We start from the raw sequence: 19,979 nt of genomic DNA on the forward strand, positions 1-19,979 counted from the left end.
ATGGCATAAGCATCAGTGTACATATTTTTCTACTGTTTGTAATATATATCATTTCAAATATAAATAAAATATTTTTTGTTTTTAGAATATGCCATGAATGCTGTAGTCTTTTTAAAATTAAAAAAATCACTCTAATTGACTTGAAAATTGGTACTCTTCCTATTCAGGGTATCAAGTGCTTAAAAGAGAAGGTGAGCAGGTAGATCTACTCAGATGTCAAGATAACACAGGAGACCCCTCTTACCTATAGAATACTAGATTGAGCCAGCATTGCTCACAAGAGTCTGCATCTCCTCTTCATTCGACAGTTTAGTTCTGTGTAGATCCCAGTTAAGACTCTCAGTAACCCACGAGAGTGTCAGGACAAAGAACTGTAAGTGGAGGCTGCTTCACTGCACAATCTCCTAAATGTCTCTCTTACTGACTGTTGATAGTGATTCTATATCATAATTTTAGACCTGAAAAAGACCTTGGAGATCATCTGTTCAAAGCTTCTTTAACTGTGGTTTATGACCCCATAACTCAATGTGGGGGGGGTGAAAAATTTGGCAACAGTAAAAGATTATGTATACCAATTTTATAAAACTATATACTTGGGGTCGTGGAAAAATTTATCAGGAGAAAAGGGGTCTCAAGTGGAAAAAGTTCAAGAAGCCCTGAGCTAGTTCACCACCCCTTCCATTTTTCAGATGAAGAAACCGAGGCCCAGGTGTATTAAGTGACTGAAGTCACATAGGAATTAAGTGGTAGGGTGGAGATTCAAGCCAAATCCAGTACTCTTTCTACTCACTCTTCGATTAACTTGATGTTAGTATAAATTCCAGCAGCTAGGTGGCTCGGGATTGAGTGCTAGGCCTGGAGTGAGAAAGACCTGAGTTCAAATCCAGCCTCAGACACTTACTAGGTATGTGACCTTGAGCAAGTCACTTAGCCTCTGTTTGCCTTAATCCACTGGAAAAATAAATGGCAAAGCAATATCTTTGACAAGAAAACCCCAGGCATGGCATGCTATGATCCACAAGGTCACAAAAAGTCAGATGCAACTCATTATCCACTCCAGAACTAAGTATAAAACACAAACTCCAAAATGTCAGCTGTAAATCCATTATACAACCAGTATTTCTCTTTCCCTATTCTTTAGACCTCCATCTTACTTCTCCACCAAGTCACTCCTTAAGTTGTCATGTTAGAAAATTAAGGTAAACTGAGAGACAAGAGAATTATTGACATCACAGGGTTACGTCTTGGCTTGTGGGTGAATGAGATGTGAGTGAGGCAAAGTTGCACAGAATAGCCACACTCTCTCTTTTAGTCACTGAAGTCCAGTAGCAGGACAAAAGTCAACATGCCTGGCAACGTCCAGGATGGAGTGGATGGCTTTGACATCTTCAATGGCTGGCCAAACTCTAAGTGATCCACAGTATCTGCTTCAGCCCCCTTCACGGTCACTGGAACAAATTGTTCTTATCTGTCCAGTCCGCCAGCAGGGTGGTCAGGGAGACTGGCACATCTGGTATGAGGACTTGCTGAGACTTTTTCAAGGCTGTAGCATAAAAAGCAGCCACACCCCAGCAAATGGGTTAAACCTGACTGAGGATAATTGACAGACTTCAGGCCAACTGGTGAGTTTGAGGGATGTCTACCCCAAGAAAGCAATGAGATTGCTTCATTTGGACCTCCCCTTCTGAAACTCCTTCAAGACATAAGTTTTAAGTCACAAGACAAGGGTTCCCAGGCAATGGGAGAAGTCTTAAAGTGATGGGAGCTGCTACAATAGCTTACATTGATGAGACTCGGCCCAAGATAGCCCAAGTTTCTCTGGAAAGTGGGTGATGGGTGGGGTTACAAAGGTAGAAGTAATTACAAGATGAAAGCTTGACCTTTAGGTAAGTTTCTACAGGATGTGGGTGCTGGGTGAAGTTGACAAGGGGAAGGAACCTGGAAAGGGAATATCAAATCTAGCTTTACTAAATCTTAAAAATAGAATTGAAATCAATTTTCAGTTATACAAAGTCATTGCAATGCTGATTCAGTGACTGTGGAAAAAAAAAATAACAGACATTTAATTAAAAGTTAGTGCTCAGGGGCAGCTAGGTGGCACACTGGATAAAGTGCCGGCCCTGGATTCAGGAGGACCTGAGTTCAAACCCAGCCTCAGACATTTAACACTTACTAGCTGTGTGACCCTGGGCAAGTCACTTAACCCCAATTGCCTCACCAAAACAACAACAACAACAACAACAAAAAAAAAAAAAAGTTAGTGCTCTCCTCTGTTACTCCCATTACATCTAATATTTCTCTGGTCAAAATATATGAATAACCCACATAGTAATTTAGTAGGTTGATTTATTATTTTTTTAATGGAAACACAATCCAAATGAACTGCTCTCCTAAATTAATCAACAGCAGGGGTAAACATGGGAGTGTCTACTACATAAGTCCACCTCTGACACATACCTGCTGTATGATCTTGGGAAAGTTACTTAACTTTTCAGTGCTCTAGGTAACTCTTAAATCTAAGATTAGAAATTGCAGAGGAGGCGGATTGAGTGATTTTTATCTGAGGCGGTCTGGAACATAGCTTTCCTCTTACATTTGAAGTTTACTATAGATTATACTTTCACAGAAATAGCAATATGTTGTCAAAATAGTGATCAAACAGAGGTTATATTTATATCTTAAGAAATGTTCATTTGATCTGAAAATATTCTGGTTTTTCCAGAACCATAGACTCTAAGAATTGGTTAGTACCCCAGAAGCCATATTATTCTTCTGTTACTTGGGTAAGAATCCCCTCTATAATGTAAGACTTTAGCCTTTCAGTTTCTGCTTAAAAATATCCAGTGAAGGAAAGCTAACTACACTCTCCCCCCAAGGAAGCCCATTTCATTTTTGATAGATTCAATTATACACCTTTACATTAGACTGAAATCTTTCTACCTGCACCTTCTATTTGCTGTTCATAGTTCTGCTTCATGAAGTCAATCAGATTCAATCCAACCTTTCTTCCACCTTGTTACATGTGACACTGTCATATGCCCAATGTTGGTCATCAGATAGCCCCTTTCTAGGGCCAGAAGTCTGAAATAATCTGGACCATAAAACTAACTAATACCCTGAAGGCTCCAGTCTATTCCTGTTTTTTATATGCTATTCCCAAAAATTTTAATGCAGTTTTAAACTTTAATAACTATCAAGCAATTAGACTCTTGAGACACACTGTGTGTGTGTGATAGAAAGATAAAAATGTTTTAGTAAGAAACCTTTGAAGTAACATTTGAGGTTAAAACTGCTGATTGAATTGCCTTTTTATGGTAAGTACCTGAAACTTATGCAATATTTTCTTTTGCAGGGAATTTCCTTTCCTTAAAACCCTTTTCTAGCATAGCCAACTAAAGATGTTTTAATAGAAAATTAAATGTGAAACACAAAATTTTTTTAAAAATAACCTCTGCTTAGAAATTATACTAATCAGGCTGAATCAATTATTTTAAATTACCCCCTATGTCTGACCACAGACACCCAACAGCTATGTGACCCTGGACAAGTCACTTAACCCTGTTTGCCTTAGTTCCTCATGGAGAAGGAAATGGCAAACCACTCCGGTATCTTTGCCAAGAAAACCCCAAAAGGGCTCACAAAGAGTCAGACTTGACTGAAACAACTGAACAACATGTGGATAGGGTCCACATTCCCACCCCACAAAAGGTGCCATGGCAGAAACAAAAATCTGGGCAAAGAGAAATTCAGGTATCTAACTTTATCTGTTCTGCTCCCCTGCTCTCCACCAAACACTCCATCTCATTAAACTGACCATTTCTTTTAGCTCTTTCTTTTCCAGATAGAGTGCTAGTAGTTGGCCTTAGTTAGGTCTATCATTTAGACATACAGCTGACTAACCCCAAAGGATTTTATGAAGGTCTCATTGTCAATACTAGAAACAAACTTCCAATGTCCATAAACTACATGTAACAAATGAAAAGAGCTTGAAAGTCACCTTTCCTTACTTTCATTTCTGTTAAGGGCATAGTACCATTTGTCTCATTCTGATTCCCTTATAAGCACACCATCTTCCATGATGGTGCTGGTCTAGAAACTATTGCACTGTTTAAATTATGGGTATAATCAAATCTTGTTCAACATTTAGAGCCATTATAATGTGTAATTTAAAATTCTAAATGTGGATTCTAATCTGTTCCCCCAGTTTTGGGGGAAACTGACTAAAATCACTGATAAAACGAGTTTAGGTTTTTAAGGGTTTATTGAAAAATAGAAAGAGAAAGATTGAGAACAGAATTCCAACAGCCTGGCATTCCTATCTTTCCTCAAATTTCCTGTGAAGTCCTCTGCGGCCGCCACCACCATCAAGTCAGGAACCCAAAAGAGACCAAGCTTTCCACGCAGGCCCTCTTTCCTCCTTCCTGTCTCCTCCCAGAAAATAGGAGGCCCCTCAAGTTGATTGGCTGGTAGCCTTAATAGACAGCACCCATGAGCAAACATCACTTCCTGACACCAAGGAAAAGCCACATGGCCTTGCCCTCTGAGGCATTTTCCTCATGGTGGAGCTTTCCTATAGTAAGTCTCCAGTAGGTGGCATCATTCCAATCATTACAATAAGTAAATGAGTAATATACCAAGAGATCTGACCCATTGTGTCCAAAAGCAATAGAAGGGAAATCTGATATACAGTTAGCCCATTCCCCCTACAACCTTATAATAATTCCAAGGGTTTTATGAACCCCTCTATCGAGGAATCCTGGTATTCAAAACAAATTACAAAGTTGTTCTCTCCAACTTAAAAGTCTGGAGCTCTATACTGAACAACTGAGTCATCTCTACTGAATAGTGTAGTTTGGGGGACACAGAAGCTTAATTCTAAAGGTTTAGGAGAATGGACAAATGAAAACCGATCTGAAATTAAACCATATCTTAACTGTTGATGGAAAAATGTAATTTGATTTATAAAACCACTTATTTCTTCATTACTTTTCAAGTGCATGCCTTACTCATTTAAAAAAATCATGTTAAAACTTATTAGGCTTCCCTGGAGTCAGGAGGACCTGAGTTCAAATCCAGTTTCAGACACTTAACACTTACTAGCTGTGTGACCATGGGCAAGTCACTTAACCCCAATTGCTTCAACAAAAAACAAAAACAAAAACACCTTATTAGGCTTAACTTCCGGGGCAGAGGCTGAGGACCTCTAGGGCAGAGCCAAGATGTCAGAGGAAAGGCAATGAGTTCTCGACCTCATGACATGATCGCTCCAAAAAAACATCCAAATAATGCCATAGGACAATTCCTGGAGCAGCAAAATCCACAGAAGAATGTGCTGAAATCATTTTCCAACCAAGGACAGCTTGGAAAGTCAGAAGGAGGGAGCTGCTGTGCTGAGAGAGGAGTGTAACCCAACCCCACAGTCATGCTGACACAGATCCAGTCACAGGCAGGCCTTGCCAGAGAAAGAGATCCCCTAGAGCCTCTGAATCATCTGCAGTGCCAGTGTAGTCTGGAACTAAGCTCACAATCTGGTGAGAGGGCTGACCCCTTGGCAGGGGGGGGAGATTACAGGTGTCTCTGCTGGTGCTGAGGCAGAACTTGGATTTTTCACAGTGGCCCAGGCAGGGGAGGGGCACAGGCTCCTTGGAGCTGACAACCACAGCACACAAAGCTGGTTGATTAGCAAATTGGTCTGGAGTCATCTACAGACCAGGGAACAGGCCAGGTGAGTGAAGAACCTGTTCCTCCTTAAATCATAACACCTGGGCCCTTCTGAAGCTTGGGATAGTGCAGCCTAGAAACAGTGCCCCACTTTAAGGAGCTAAAAGTCAAGTAAAAGAAAGGCAAGATGAGCAGACAGAGAAAGCTGAGGATCATAGAAAGTTTCTTTAGTGAAAAGGAAGATCAAGATGCACTCTCAGAGGAAGATGTCAACATCAGGGACCCTATATCTAAAGCTTCCAAGAAAAATATGAATTGGTCTCAGGCCATAGAGGCACTCGAAAAGGACTTTGAAGATAAAGTTAGAGAGATAGAGGAAAAAATGGAAAGAGAAATGAGGGTAATACGGGAAAGACATGAGAAAAAAGTCAACAGCTTGAAAAGTCAAATTGGCCAAATGGAAAAGTCAAATTGGCCAAAAACAAAAGCTCTCTGATGAAAATAATTGCCTAAGAATTAGAACTGAATAAATGGAAGAGTGATATGAGAAACCAAGACACGATAAAGAAAATCCAAATGAATAAAAAAATAGAAGGCAATGTGAAATATCTTCTTGGAAAAACTGCTGACCTGGAAAATAGGTCCAGGAGAGATAATTTGAAAATTATTGGTCTACCTAAAAACCATGATCAAGGAAAGCTTAGATATCATCTTCCAAGAAATTGTGGGGGAAAATTTGCCTGATATTCTAGAAGCAGGAGGTTAAAATAGAAATTGAAAGAATCCACTGATCACCTCCTGAAAGAGATCCCAAAAGCAAAACACCTAGGAATATTATAGCCAAATTCCAGAGCTCCCAGGTCAAGGAGAAAATATTTCAAGCTGCTAAAAAGAAAGAATTCAAGTACTGTGGAGCCCCAGTCAGGATAGCACAAGATCTAGTAGCTTCTACATTAAAGGACTGGAGGGCATGGAATATGATATTCCAGAGGGCAAAGGAATTGGGATTACAACCAAGAATCGCGTATCCCACAAAACTGATTATAATCTTTCAGAGGAAAAAATGGGGCTTCAATGAAAAAGAGGATTTTCAGGTATTCATGATGAAAAGACCTGATCTGAATGGCAAATTTGACTTTCAAATAAAAGACTCTAGAGAACCATAAAAAATTGGAGTTGGGGGACATACTTGGGGTCATGAAGTGGGTGACTGTCTTGTGTCTGAGGTCAGGTTTTGGCTGGGATCACCCTGAATCCAGGGTGGATGCTTTGTCCACTGTGTCATCTAGCTGCCCCATGAGGACATCTTTAGGGTAAAATTGAGGGGTGAGGGGAATGCACTGGGGGAGGGGGAAGGGCAGAGGTAGCATGGGGTGAAATCCCACATCAAAGAAACAGGAAAGGGTTTATGGAGTGGGGGGAAGAGATGGGGGAGAAGCAGAATAGTAAATTAATTTTACACTTATTAGAATAGGCTCAAAACCTTAATCTCATCAGAGTTGCCTCAATGAAGGATTAACACACACACACACACACACACACACACACACACACAACTGGGTGGAGTAATCTATTTAATCTGGGCAGTAAATGAGCCTAACACTCATCAGAATTGGCTCAAAGACCTCAGTTTCATCAGAATTGGCTCAAGGAGGGAATAATATACACACCCAATTGGGTGGAGTAATCTATCTAACCCTGCAAGAAAATAGGAGGGGAAGGGGATGAAGAGAGAGAAGCAAAAGAAGGGAGGGCAGATTGGGGAAGGGGACAGACAGAAGCAAATCCCTTATGAAGAGGGATAGGGTGAAAGAAGATGGATAATAGAATAAATATCATGGAGAAGGGAATAGGATGGAGGGAAACAGTTAACAATAATAATCATGAAAAAGAGAAAAGAGGGGGAAATTGTACCAAAAATATTTATAGCAACTCTTTGTGGTGGCTAAGAATTGGAAATCAAGGGAATGTTCATCAGTTGAGGAATGACTGAAGAAGCTGTGGTGGTATATGATTGTAGTGAAATGGTATTGTGCTATAGGAAATGACAAACGGGAAGATCCTACAAAAACCTGGAAAGACTCATATGAACTCATGTAGAGTGAAGTGAACAGAACTGGGAGGACATTGGGCATAGTGACAGCAATATTGTTCAATGAGCAATTGTGAATGACTTAACTACTCTCAGCAATACAATGATCCAAGACAATCCCAAGGCACTAATGATGAAGCATACTATCCAGCCCCATAGAAAGAACTGATAAAAAGAGCACTTATGGATTGTACATATATAACCTATATCAGATTGGTTGCTGTCTTGTGGAGGGGGGAGGAAAGGGAGGGAGGGAGAAAATTTTGGAACTCTAAATCTTATGAAAATGAATGTTGAAAACTACCCTTACATGTAACTGGAAAAATCAAATAAATGTTTGTTGCACTGAATTTTTTTAAATTAAAAAAATTTTTTTAAACTTATTAGGCTTTTTCTATTAAACCTTGGTAAACATTTACTGATTGTTTTCGTTTCTGTTGTGGGTTACCACAACTCTAGTGAATAAAGGCCAAAGAAAATCCCAGTAACTTTACAGAAAACATAAAAGTAGACTTCAGTGTTTTCTTTTCTTCAGTATTAATGTTATTATTCATCTCAGTTCTGTCACATACCAACTGTGTGACCTTCAAAGTGAGTCTACCTTTCTGGGAGGAGCCTCAGGTCAGTAGTAGTAGTAGTACTGTACCAGAACTCTGAATAAGTTCAAGTTGGTCCCAATTAATTCTGACATTCCATATGTAGCAGCCCTCTGAGACTACTTTCCAATTCTTACTTGAATCGGGGGCTTGGGTTTCCACATGGCTGTTGGCTGCTACTCCATTCATAGTTCTAGGGGGTAACCCTAAGCAGTTGGGGTTTCTAATACTATCAATCACAAACCCCCATGCAGTATATGCCCCTAATATTATTTAACCAGTTAATATGCCCCCTAATACTAATTAACATCAAATAGCTTTTATAAAGGGACATTTACCAAGAACATATGCCAAATATTGAACTTCAACAAACTTGGAGGCATAGGCTCCCCCCTCTGTACATCCCCTCTTTCCCTGGAGAAAGTGGACTCATTACCAAGTTCACCACTGGGTGTAGTGTATCCAAGAGATGGGTTACTCCCTTACATCAAGCAAGCTGATGGTCATGATTGGTTCCTCACCAGACTTGGTTGCTGTAGCTACCAGCAGCCTCTGCTATGGACTCCAATTGCTGGACCTCTTCTGACGTTACAAAGGTCACAAGGTCATAACCTGCTTTGTTGAGATGTTCCCATCTCAAGAAAAACACTCATCTAAGATCAAGAAGGAATAGACACAAGAGACAACAGAAGCAGAGGTGCCATGCATTCACAGACACATGTAGGAAAGGTGGGGAAGAAGTTTCTACTCCCAACAACTCACAGGAATTATTGCCTCACTTGCTGCCAAGGAAGAGAGTAAAATTTCATGTGCATGCATCTTTTGTATTCACACTCAGTTCTGCCTCAGTAACTACTTAGTAGAAAGAAAACAGGAAGACTTGAGATCAAATCCTGCCTCAGATACTTGCTCTGTGATCCTAGGCAAGTTGCTTAATCTTTCTGTGCCTCAGTTTCCTCATCTATAAAATGGGAATAATATTAACACCCATCTCATAAGGGTTGTTTGTGAGGATCAAATGAGTTAACACATAAAGTGCTTTACAAACTGTAAAATGCTATAAAAATGCCAGCTAGTCATCATCACCCAGTGGTACAACAGGGAATGGTCAAAAGATCCTTGTTCTGAAGTGGAGAAGAACCTCAGAAAAATGTTATGGAAACCACATTTATGTGAATTGAATCATATTTTTCTATCCTCTTACATTATACTTCTTGAGCCAAACTTTTCAGGTTGTAGTTCTGAAGACCTCAGCATTGTTATCCTACTTTACCACTTTTATTTCAAGTAGTTAACTTTCCCCACAGTTCCAAGAAATTGAGCTATAACAGTATTCTGACACATACATCACACAGATTGGTTATTCTGGAAGCTTCCAATCCCTTCAGACATTCTTGAGTTTGACTGTGTTGTTACATAAATGGCCTTCACCAGGCTGTTAATGAAGGAAGGATCACAAATAAGTATTACTTTACAAATGTCTAACAAAAACTAAAGAGATTTTGTCCCTCAGTTCCATATAGGGGTGGATGAATGATCCAGATATTTCCAGATACTTATTTCTAAGATTCCAGTGTTCTTTCCTGTTGCCAATGAACATCTACTCTTTTGTCCCCAAACAAATGACCATGGAATTGTTGTTAAGATGGTAAGGAACTTCTCAGCGCAGCTAGACTCAGAGCTTAATTCTAATAAAATGTCATTTACACTGGTAAGGGCAATAACCATGACCAACGTTTTGGAAAAACCAGTGGGATAAAAGTTGCATGCAGGAAAGAGGAAAGAGAAGAAGCAGGGCAGAAGAACAAAAGTTTCTTCTTCTGTAAAATTGGGATAATAATAGCACCTCTCTCCACAGGATGAATTACTAAGAGAAAACTTTCAAGGGCTTTGCAGACCTTAAAGACTTAAGGAGGCTAACATAGTTAGCCTACATGGTGCAGGTAGGTGGTGCAGTGAATAATGATAGTAAAAAGAGCTAACATTTATATAGCAAATACTATGTGCCAGGTGGGCAACTAGGTGGACTAGTGGATAGAGTAGTGGACCTGGAGTCAGGGGAGATATGAGTTCAAATCCAGCTTCAGAATGTACTAGCTGAGTGTCCCTGGGCATGTCGATTAACCTTATTTGCCTCATTTTCCTCATCTGTAAAATGAGCTGGAGAAGGAAATGGTAAACCACTCCTGTACCTTTGCCAAGAATACCCCATATGGGGGGTGGCTAGGTGGCGCAGTGGATAAAGCACTGACCCGGGATTCAGGAGTACCTGAGTTCAAATCCGGCCTCAGACACTTGACACTTACCAGTTGGGCAAGTCACTTAACCCCCATTGCCCCGCAAAAAAAAAAAAAAAAAGAATACCCCATATGGGGTTGGGAAGAGTTGGACAGGACTGAACAACAACAAAAAACAACATGGGTCAGGAACTGTGGTAAATGCTTTTACAATTATCCTCCCAACAACCCTGGGAGGTAGGTGCTATTATTATCATATAGAAGGCAAAACCGAAACAAAAAGAGGTCAAGTGACTTGCCCAGGATCACGCACTCCTGTCTAAGGTAAGATCTGAACTCGGGTCTCCGAGCCTGGATCATACTCCAAAGCCGGCGCTCCATCCATCGGGCCACCTAGCTGCCTAAGAAACTCCACGAGCAGCCGGTTAAACCTATTGCCTCTGGGAGTTCAACCCCAGGATCAAATACTCAGTAGTTACGGGATCTTGGGCACCCTCAGTGTCCTAATCTGTAAAATGGGAATAATCTAAACTACCTCTAAGTATTGCGGTGAGACTCAAAGGAGACGACGTGTACAGTCTTCGCCAACGTTAAGTCACAGCGTAAATGCTAACGGCGGCAATTAATGAATTAAGGAGAAATGTCCCAGAGCACGGAAAGCGTCCCTGTTCGCCACCCACGACCCAGCCTCTGCTTCCCCCCGCTGCTGACCCTCTCCATCCCAAACCCTGCCACCCAGCGGCCCCAACTCTCGGCAGCGGTCAGCCGCCCACCCACACGGCGTGACCCGGACCACGGGCCAAGCCGTTCCACCGAGTCCAGCTGGATGGAGGGGGGGGGGAATCTCTCCCCGAGCCGCTCATGCGCACTGCTGCCGCCATAGGACTAACTTTCGCTTTCCGCTCAATCCACAGCCTTCTCGCTCCCCCGGTCTTTTCTCCGAAACCACGTGGTTGTGGCTGTTCCGAGAACCGCGTACCCTCCTGCCAAGGTCAGGGTCACTGCTGCACGGAGAGGAGCCGGGGAAACTGTAGCTTTTAGATTAGTTAATCTTCATGCAAATTCTGCATATGATGGTTGGCATAGAATTTGTTTTCTTCCGCACAATGTAGCTGATCCTATTAAAGTGAAACATAGTAAGAGGAAGAGAATTGTATCGCGCATATCCTCAACGCGTGTACGAACAGGCCCATCAGATCTGCTAAAGATGGGAAACCAGAACAGGGCGTTTTTGACCAACAGTATTAGATTCTGGGGTAATGAATAGATCAAGTGGAGGACGTGGACCCAAGAAACCCATCAGTTCAAAGCCTGTCCCCTGCTAGCTGGGTACGCTGGGCAAGTTACTATAACATCCCTTGCCTCAGTTTCCCCAACTGCAAAATAGGGGTAATAATAGCACCTACCTCCCAGGGTTATTGTGAGGATCAAATGAGATAATAACTGTAAATTGCTTAGTAAACAATGCAAATGTTAACTGTTTTCATTATTTCAGCTCTAGGAGTCAAACAGGTGTCAGAGCTAACAAGATAAAAGGGCTGGATTTGCAATCAGGATATATGAATTAGAATCCCACTACTGCGACAATTGTTGTAAGGCAATTCCCTTCACCTAACAGGGAATGGGTTTTCCCAGCTGAAAAATGGGATGATGCTACAGAGGAATTGATTGTGAGACAGGTACTACAGGTAAACTACAGAATCTAAAAGTTGAAAAGAACCTCATAGGAAATTTAACTCAACCTAACAGTGCTTTATGTGTGAGTTATGATTGAAGTCCTCCTGTGCAAAAACAGGATAGAACAGATGTGACCACATAGTAGTTGGTGCGACAAAGATCAAGCATGCATCAACATCGTGATCTTACTACCAAAAAAAGGAATTTTGATCTTATACTACATTAATGGATATATAGTATCCAAAATAAGAACCATGAAAGTTCCTCTGTACCCTGCCCTGGTTCAGAACATATTTTGAATTTTTTGTTCTATTCTGGATACCCGATTTTGAGAAGGACCATGATAAGTTGGAGTGAATCCAAGGGTTGGCTACTAGGAAGATTAGAAGACGTAAAATGATGTCATGAGGGATGGGTGAAAGAACTGGAGATGTTAAACCAGGAAAAGAGAATGCTTAGGGCAGCTAGGTGGTGCAGTAAATAAAGCACCGGCCCTGGAGTCAGGAGGACCTGAGTTAAAATCTGGGCTCAGACACTTGACACTTACTAGCTGTGTGACCTTAGGCAAGTCACTTAACCCTCATTGCCCTCCCCCCCAAAAAAGAGAATGCTTAGGGAAGTATGCTAGTAATCTTCAAATATTTAAAGATCAGTCATATATGAGGGGGATGAGACTTTTTCCACTGAGTTCCAGAAGGCAGGTCTAGAACTCATGGGTAGAAGTCACAGTGAGCCAGATTTCTGTTAAATAAAAGGAAGAAATTCCTAGTCATTAAATTTGTACAGCACGGAATGGGCCACTTTCCAAAGTTTGTAAGTTGGAGAAGAAAATGTTTCATTGTTTCCTAGGCACACTTTTTTTTCACCAAAAATGGTAGCCATCTTGTTGTTGTTGATGATGATGGCTAACATTTATCTGGCACTTTAAGGTCTGCAAATCACTTTGTTTCGAGCCTCACAACAACTCTGTAAGGTAAATGAGATTATTATCTTCATTTTCAGATGGAGAAATGAAGGCAAGAAGAATTTAAGTGACTTGTGCAGAGTCATATAGCCGTAAGTGACTGGTACAGGCTTCCAAGATCTACTCCATCTCACTACCTCTTGATCTTGTTCATCAGACCAAATGACTTTTGGCTATTTCAAAAGCTAAAATCCCTCGAAGGACAAAGACTTTCCATCTGCAAGGATATTTCTTTAAATGAGCAAACAATCGACAAAGAGGACTTTCAAAAATATTTTGAGCAATTCCAGCGTGATTGAAATAAGAGTATAACCTCCAAAGAGACTATTTTGAGAAGATAATACTTACTTGGATGCAGCAGTTTTGTTACCAAATATTTAGATCGATCTGTAATCTTAATGACTTAGGAGTTCTCTCCAGCAAAGCAGATCACAAGCTGTCCCTGCCTGCCCATTCTATGTGACTCTAGTCCATACGTTTTTAAAAGTTTTCTATGGAGGGTCCACTCAATGTTCTAACAGCCTTTTTTGTTTTCTCCTGACATTTCTGTGGAACATTCTGGTTTTCCATCATCCCTTGTTCTTGCCATGTGACCAACTCATCTCTTCCTTTCATACAATTTCATCTTTTAATTCTGTTCTTCAGACTCTCTTATTTATATTATATATAATTGTATACAAATGTATAATCATAAATAATAATAAAGTAATGATATAAATAACAAATATATTATAATAAAGTATAAGTAATCACACAATTACATATAATCTCTCCATTGCCTTCTCATTTTTAATTTCTCAGAATCACTGTAGTTCTATGATTCACTCTCATATACCAATACCTATGGGTTGTTAATATTAAAAAGATAGATCTTTGCTTTTATGACAAACTTAGGATGAGAAAAGATGCTTTGCAATTTCCTGAAAATAATTAGACCCACTCTCCTATTCAAAACTGAGCCCAATGCTTTTTTTAATCTCCACTATTTGTCCCAGATAAATACTGTTAGACAAGCTGTATAGGGTAGGGTATCCATTCAAATATATGTTTAAATCTGTGCCATAATCATTTTTCACCTTTTAAAATAGTCATATTACTTCATAGTCTTATTCACATAAGATATGGTCCCTGTCCAGTAGAGTATAATGTGTTGGAGTAAATAAAATACATTTTTAAAGGCAATGCAAGTTAGTATATTTGGCTCCTGTAATTTCCTCACTACAGTTCAGACTCAGGGACGAGGAGGAAGAAAAATATACCCTTAGTACCTAAGAGCAGTGCTCAAATGTGTGTGGTAAAGGAGTAAGAGCTATTACTATTTTGCAATCTGCAAAAGACAAGAGGAGATTTGAGCTAGATCTCAAAGGATATATAGTGGAGCATTGAGTGATTCTGGCCCTTGATGGTTGCCAGAGCAAACAATTCCCACTCGGACAATCAGCCTGAAGAGTGCCCTCAAACCAACTTTCTAATTCTGTGAAAATAATACATTAGGACTAATCCTGTCATTTCATTGGTATAGAGAACTTCCAAGTGAAGAAACCTCTTCAATTTATGGTCGGAGTCCCCTAGAGCAGGGAGAGGTAAAGTGACTTGCCTCAGGTCACACAGTTTTTAAGCATCAGAGGTAGGATTTATACCCGGGTCTTCCTGGCTCCAGGGCTAACTCTTTACCCACCACACCTCTCTCTCTCTCTCTCTCTCTCTCTCTCTCTCTCTCTCTCTCTCTCTCTCTCTCTCTCTCTCTCTCTCTCTCTCTCTCTCTCTGTTTGTTTTTTCAGGGCAATGAAGGTTAAGTGACTTGTCCAAGGTCACACAGCTAGGAAATGTCAAGTGTTTTAGGTCGCATTTGAACTCAGGTCCTCCAGAAGCCAGGGCTGGTGCTTTATCCACTGTGCCTGCCACCTAGCTGCCCCCCACACTGTCTCTTAGCAACATAAAAGTAGTATAAGAAATAATTCAGCCACATTCAGTAGCCTGGGAGGGAGAATTATAGAACCTCAGAGATGGAACCATGGTCGTAGTCCACAGGATATGGTTCCTGTGCTCTTTCTAGTCTACTAGAAAGGCTTCAGTGTGACTCCTTTCTTTAAAAAAAAACCATTTTATTTTTCCTCAATTACATGTAAAAATAATTTTAACCTTTTTTTTTCAAATTTTGAATTCCAAATTCTCTCCCTTCCTCCACCCCCTCCCTCCTTCCCCCCAATGAAAAGGCAAGCAATTTGATCCAGGTCATACATGTGTAGTCATGCAAAACACATTTCTGTGTAACTCATGCTGTGAAAGAAAACACAGGCAACCCCCCCACCCCCACAAAACAAAATTTTTTTTAAAGTAAAGAAAAAGTATCTTGAACCTGCATTAAGGCTCGACCAGTTTTTTTTTCCTCTGGAGATGGACAACATCTTTTATCCTAAGTCCTTCAGAACTGTCTTGGATCATTGTATTGCTGAATGTGACTCCTTTCTACACAGCACTTAGGTACTAGGATTATTCCCCTTGTTAGCGAGTAATGTTAATATTGTTTGTCCTTCATTCTCCAAGAGGACCTTGACATTGGGAGGTGATGTCATGACTTTTATCGAATAGGATTTAAATGAGGGAAGACTATGCAAAGTCACCGACCTTGCTCTCTGCTCCAGAGTCAACTGGGTCCAGTGGCAAGATATATATCAGGACAACTGGAGATGGCCCTGGATGTTTAAGGGAATTGGGGTTAGGTGAATTGGCCAGGTCACACAGCTAGTGAGTGTCTGAGGTGAGATTTGAACTCAGGTCCTCCCAACTTCAGGGTCAATGCTCTATCCACTGCACCACCTAACTGCCCCCAGAAAATATTAATATATGCAGAGGGATGAAAGGAGACAGAATAGTTCTCATGGAAAGGATAGAGAGAAAGGAAAGCCTTAGGGAAAGGAGAGGTAAGGTAGACTTGGGAAATTTTCTACAGAATTGGGTCTGAGTGGAGAGAAGAGAGAGAATGCAGCAAATGGGCTGCAATTTGTTGTTCTAACAGCTTCCCAGAACTAAACCTCTTCTCCTCCGTTGCTTTACCAGTACCTGTCATACTCTCAATTTCTAGCCCTAGGGCAAAACCCCACTGGCCCTACTAGCTACGGTTTTGAGGGAATATAGTATTTCTATGGAAGGGGAAGGAAAGAGAGAATATTTTATTGTAAGGGAATGGTCTGAGTAAAGTGTGGATGTAGAAATGTGCAAAATGGATTCAGGAGAACATGAGACCAGTTGGCTAGGTCAGGGAGTTTCTACAGGGAAATGGATAGTTTATTCATTCACCCATTTACTCAATAATTTAATCATTTAACAAATATTGTTGAATGTCTAGGCAAAGCACTTCGTACTAGCTGCTGGGGGAAGTACAAAGAGTAAAAAATAGTCCTTACCCTAATGGAGCTTAACATCACAAAACCACAACAAGCTGGTACAACCCATATTTGAACAAGAATCTCAACAAACGGTTATCTAGCTTTCTTCACTCAAGAGTAAAGCAAGTCCAGTAACTCCTAGGCCAGCTCATGCCACTTTTGGGTGGCTCCAAAATTTTTAGGAATATTTTCCTTACATTAAGCCTACATCTGCCTTAACTAAATGTCTACCTTTTATTCCTAGTTCTGCTCTGTGGAGCCAAACAGAACAAGCCCTGTTAGTCTTCCAAAAGACTTTTCAAATGCATAAAGTCAGTGATCATTTCCCATCTTCTCCCCACCATGGCTAAATAGACCCATTTCAACTGATCCTTATATGGCATGAGCTTGAGGAATTTCACCATCCTAGTTGCTCTCCTCTAGGCATTCTCCAAATTTTCAATGCCCTTCCTTAAATATGATTCCCAGAATTAGATAGATGTGGTCTGAGTCAGGCAAAGCATAGCCAGACACTATTCAGTAAGATTATATCATCTGTCTTGGCCACCACATTAGACTGTTGACTCATCTTGATACTCTGTACTACCCTGACCCCCCAGATCTTTTTCAGAGGAACTGCCATGTAGACCTCATTTTAAAGATGAGGAAATAGGTACAGAGAATGTGATGTGAATTGCCTAAGGTCACAAAAGGAATTGTTAAACAGCAGAACTCAGATATGAACCTGAATACCCTGACCCCAGATCCTTTGCTCTCTATACTACACTACTGCTTCCAATCAATAAGGTAGCATAGTGGGTAGAATGCTGGGTCCCGAGTCAGGAAGCTCTGAGTTTAAATTTAATTCCAGCCACTTACTAGATGTGTGACTTGGGGCAAGTCATTTAACCTCTCTCTTCTTCAGTTTCTTCATGTGTAAAATGGGTCTACTAATAGCACTTACCTCACAGGATTGCACCTAGCAGGCAACTAATAAATGCTTGTTCTTTTCTCTCCCTCCCCCCTCTCCATGGCACTGTTAATCATAAATGCAGGCACAATGCAAAGGTGGTCATTGCTAGATCATTTATGTTCATATTTATAAAATTTAATGCCACTATCAAATACTCAAGCTCCAGTCAATAGCCTACAAAATTGTGCATGGCATGGTGGTCCCAACTACCAATGCAAGAACATTGATCTAATGTCACTACCACTTCTGTGTCCACTGAAGGTCCACTATCCCCACCCCTATCACTGCAGTCCCTTTGAATTTTGTTTAAGCCCATAGTTATGGACTTATAGTCAGGAAGATGTAGATTCACATCCTGCCTTAGACATCCTGTAGCTCTCTGACTTGGCATGTCTCTGAGCCTCAGTTTTCTTCCATGGATGTTACAAGGATAAAATAAGATAAGTTAAAGAAAATATAAGGGGCAGCTAGGTGGCTCAGTGGATAGAGCACCGGCCCTGAAGTCAGGAGTACCTGAGTTCAAATCCGGCCTCAGACACTTAACACACACTTACCAGCTGTGTGACCCTGGGCAAGTCACTTAACCCCAATTGCCTCACTAAAAAAAAAAAGAAGAAGAAGAAAATATCATACTGTGTAATAAACAATGTACAGAAAACATTCTTGTACTCTGTTAAAAGTGCTTTATAAATGTAAGCTATTATTACTGAGGATTATGGCCCTTGCTCCCCACATTATCTTACATGCAACGCTTTGGAAAGGAAAGGGAAGTTTTGTTTCTTCTGGCACTACAGTTGTGAAAGATGCTGGACTTTGGAGGTTGTCACTAGAGACAGCTGAGATTTCAACAAATATTTGTCAAGCCCCTAATACCGTGTAAGAGGTGTTACGCTATTTTCCGGGGGTGTATTTTCTTTTATATCCAGATCCTGCTGGCATGACTTAGCTTACCTACTAACACAGATGATTTGGGTATATCATTTTGCTGCCCGCCACTGAAACACAACTTCTCTGGTTTCGTTTTCAACTGCAAACGAAACCTGTAACATTTGTCCCAGATTGCACCACACATTTCCTTTAAGGTTAGCAAAAGAAGACTCGAAAGATGGATGGCACGTAAGAGACGATGCCCCACTCAAAGGCAGGGACTTAAAAGGAAACAGGAATTGACTGCCTAGCATAAACTTGCGGAGGGGAGTTGGGCCCAAGGAGGGAACAGCCTCATCTGATTGGCCTAACGAGAATGAACTTGTTCCGTGATTGGTCAGAGCGTGGAAAGTGAAACTCAGCTGGGTTCTTCGCTCATTGCTTTTTCTCTGCTTCTTTTTTTCTCTGCAGACCGAACCCAGGAAAGAGTTGAACCTGCCTAGCAAACGATCCCTGACAGCCCCCAGGAGAGGGTTCTAGTATCAGCCCTGATCAGGGGAGTGACAGCTGACGTCCAGCCTGCTCTGTGCCTCCCCCGCCTCTCCGCTCCGCAGAAGGTGGGTACTTGGGAGATGCTCGGTTCTGGAGCCGGTGGGACAGACATGTGTGTGTGTCTTTTCTATGCTTGGGGAAGCCGGGATCAATCAGTGTTTGCGGGACACTCTTTAAAACAGTCTTCTGGGTAGTCAGGACACTTGGGAAGGAGGGATTCTCTCAGCTCCATCCTGATGCAGACAGAAGCAATATCCTTGCACGATATTTCAGGTAGAGGCAAGTTACTCTCCTCCAACTCAGTGTAACGTCCTCCTCTATAAAATGAGGAGATCAGACTAGATGGTGTCAAAGGTCCTTTCCAGCATTAAAGTTTTATGATGTCTAGGTAATTAGCTGCTACCCAGCTATCTAGGGCTAACAACACAAAATATCTGAGGAGGGAGGAGGGAAAAACACTAGCAAGTGGGGAGAGTCTCTTAGGAAAGGCAACAATTGAGTTGCTCCTTAATGAAAGATAGTGCAGTGGAAAGAATGACAGACTTAGGGTTGAAGGAGCTTGATTTTAACCCCCATTAATGTGAACTCTATCACCTTCTGCAGTATATTTGAGGCAGGGGTTCTTAACCTCTTTTGTGTCATGGACCTCTTTTTTATGCATATGCACCCCTTCTCAGAATAATTTTAAATGCACGAGTAAAATACATATATGTAAATACAAATAAATAAAATACAAATGAAATCAATTACATTGAAAGAGTTATTAGCATGTTAAAAAAAACACCAAATTGAGAGCAAGGAATCGTTTATCTGTCAGATTTATAGGCAGAGGAAGAATTTAAGACCAAAGAAGATATAGAGAGTAAAACAAAATGTAAAATAAATCATTTTTATTATATAAAATTTAAAAGTTTTTGCACAAACAAAACTAATGTAACCAAGATTCCAAAGAGAAGAAGAAAACTGGGAAAGAATTTTTGAAACAAATATGT

The 19,979-nt window shown here is 40.9% G+C and overlaps 1 protein-coding gene across 1 annotated transcript in view; it reads left to right on the plus strand.

Moving 5' to 3' along the window:
• Positions 1-18,847: 18,847 nt before the first annotated feature.
• STAT1 (signal transducer and activator of transcription 1) overlaps positions 18,848-19,979 on the plus strand; it is a 66,026-nt gene continuing 64,894 nt past the window's right edge. Inside the window, exon 1 of the mRNA XM_043994796.1 lies at positions 18,848-19,052. The gene's annotated coding sequence lies outside the window, so the exon portion shown is untranslated. The remainder of the gene's footprint in view (positions 19,053-19,979) is intronic.

The sequence above is a fragment of the Dromiciops gliroides genome, chromosome 3 (assembly GCF_019393635.1).
Source record: "Dromiciops gliroides isolate mDroGli1 chromosome 3, mDroGli1.pri, whole genome shotgun sequence".
Taxonomy (NCBI): Eukaryota; Metazoa; Chordata; class Mammalia; order Microbiotheria; family Microbiotheriidae; genus Dromiciops; species Dromiciops gliroides.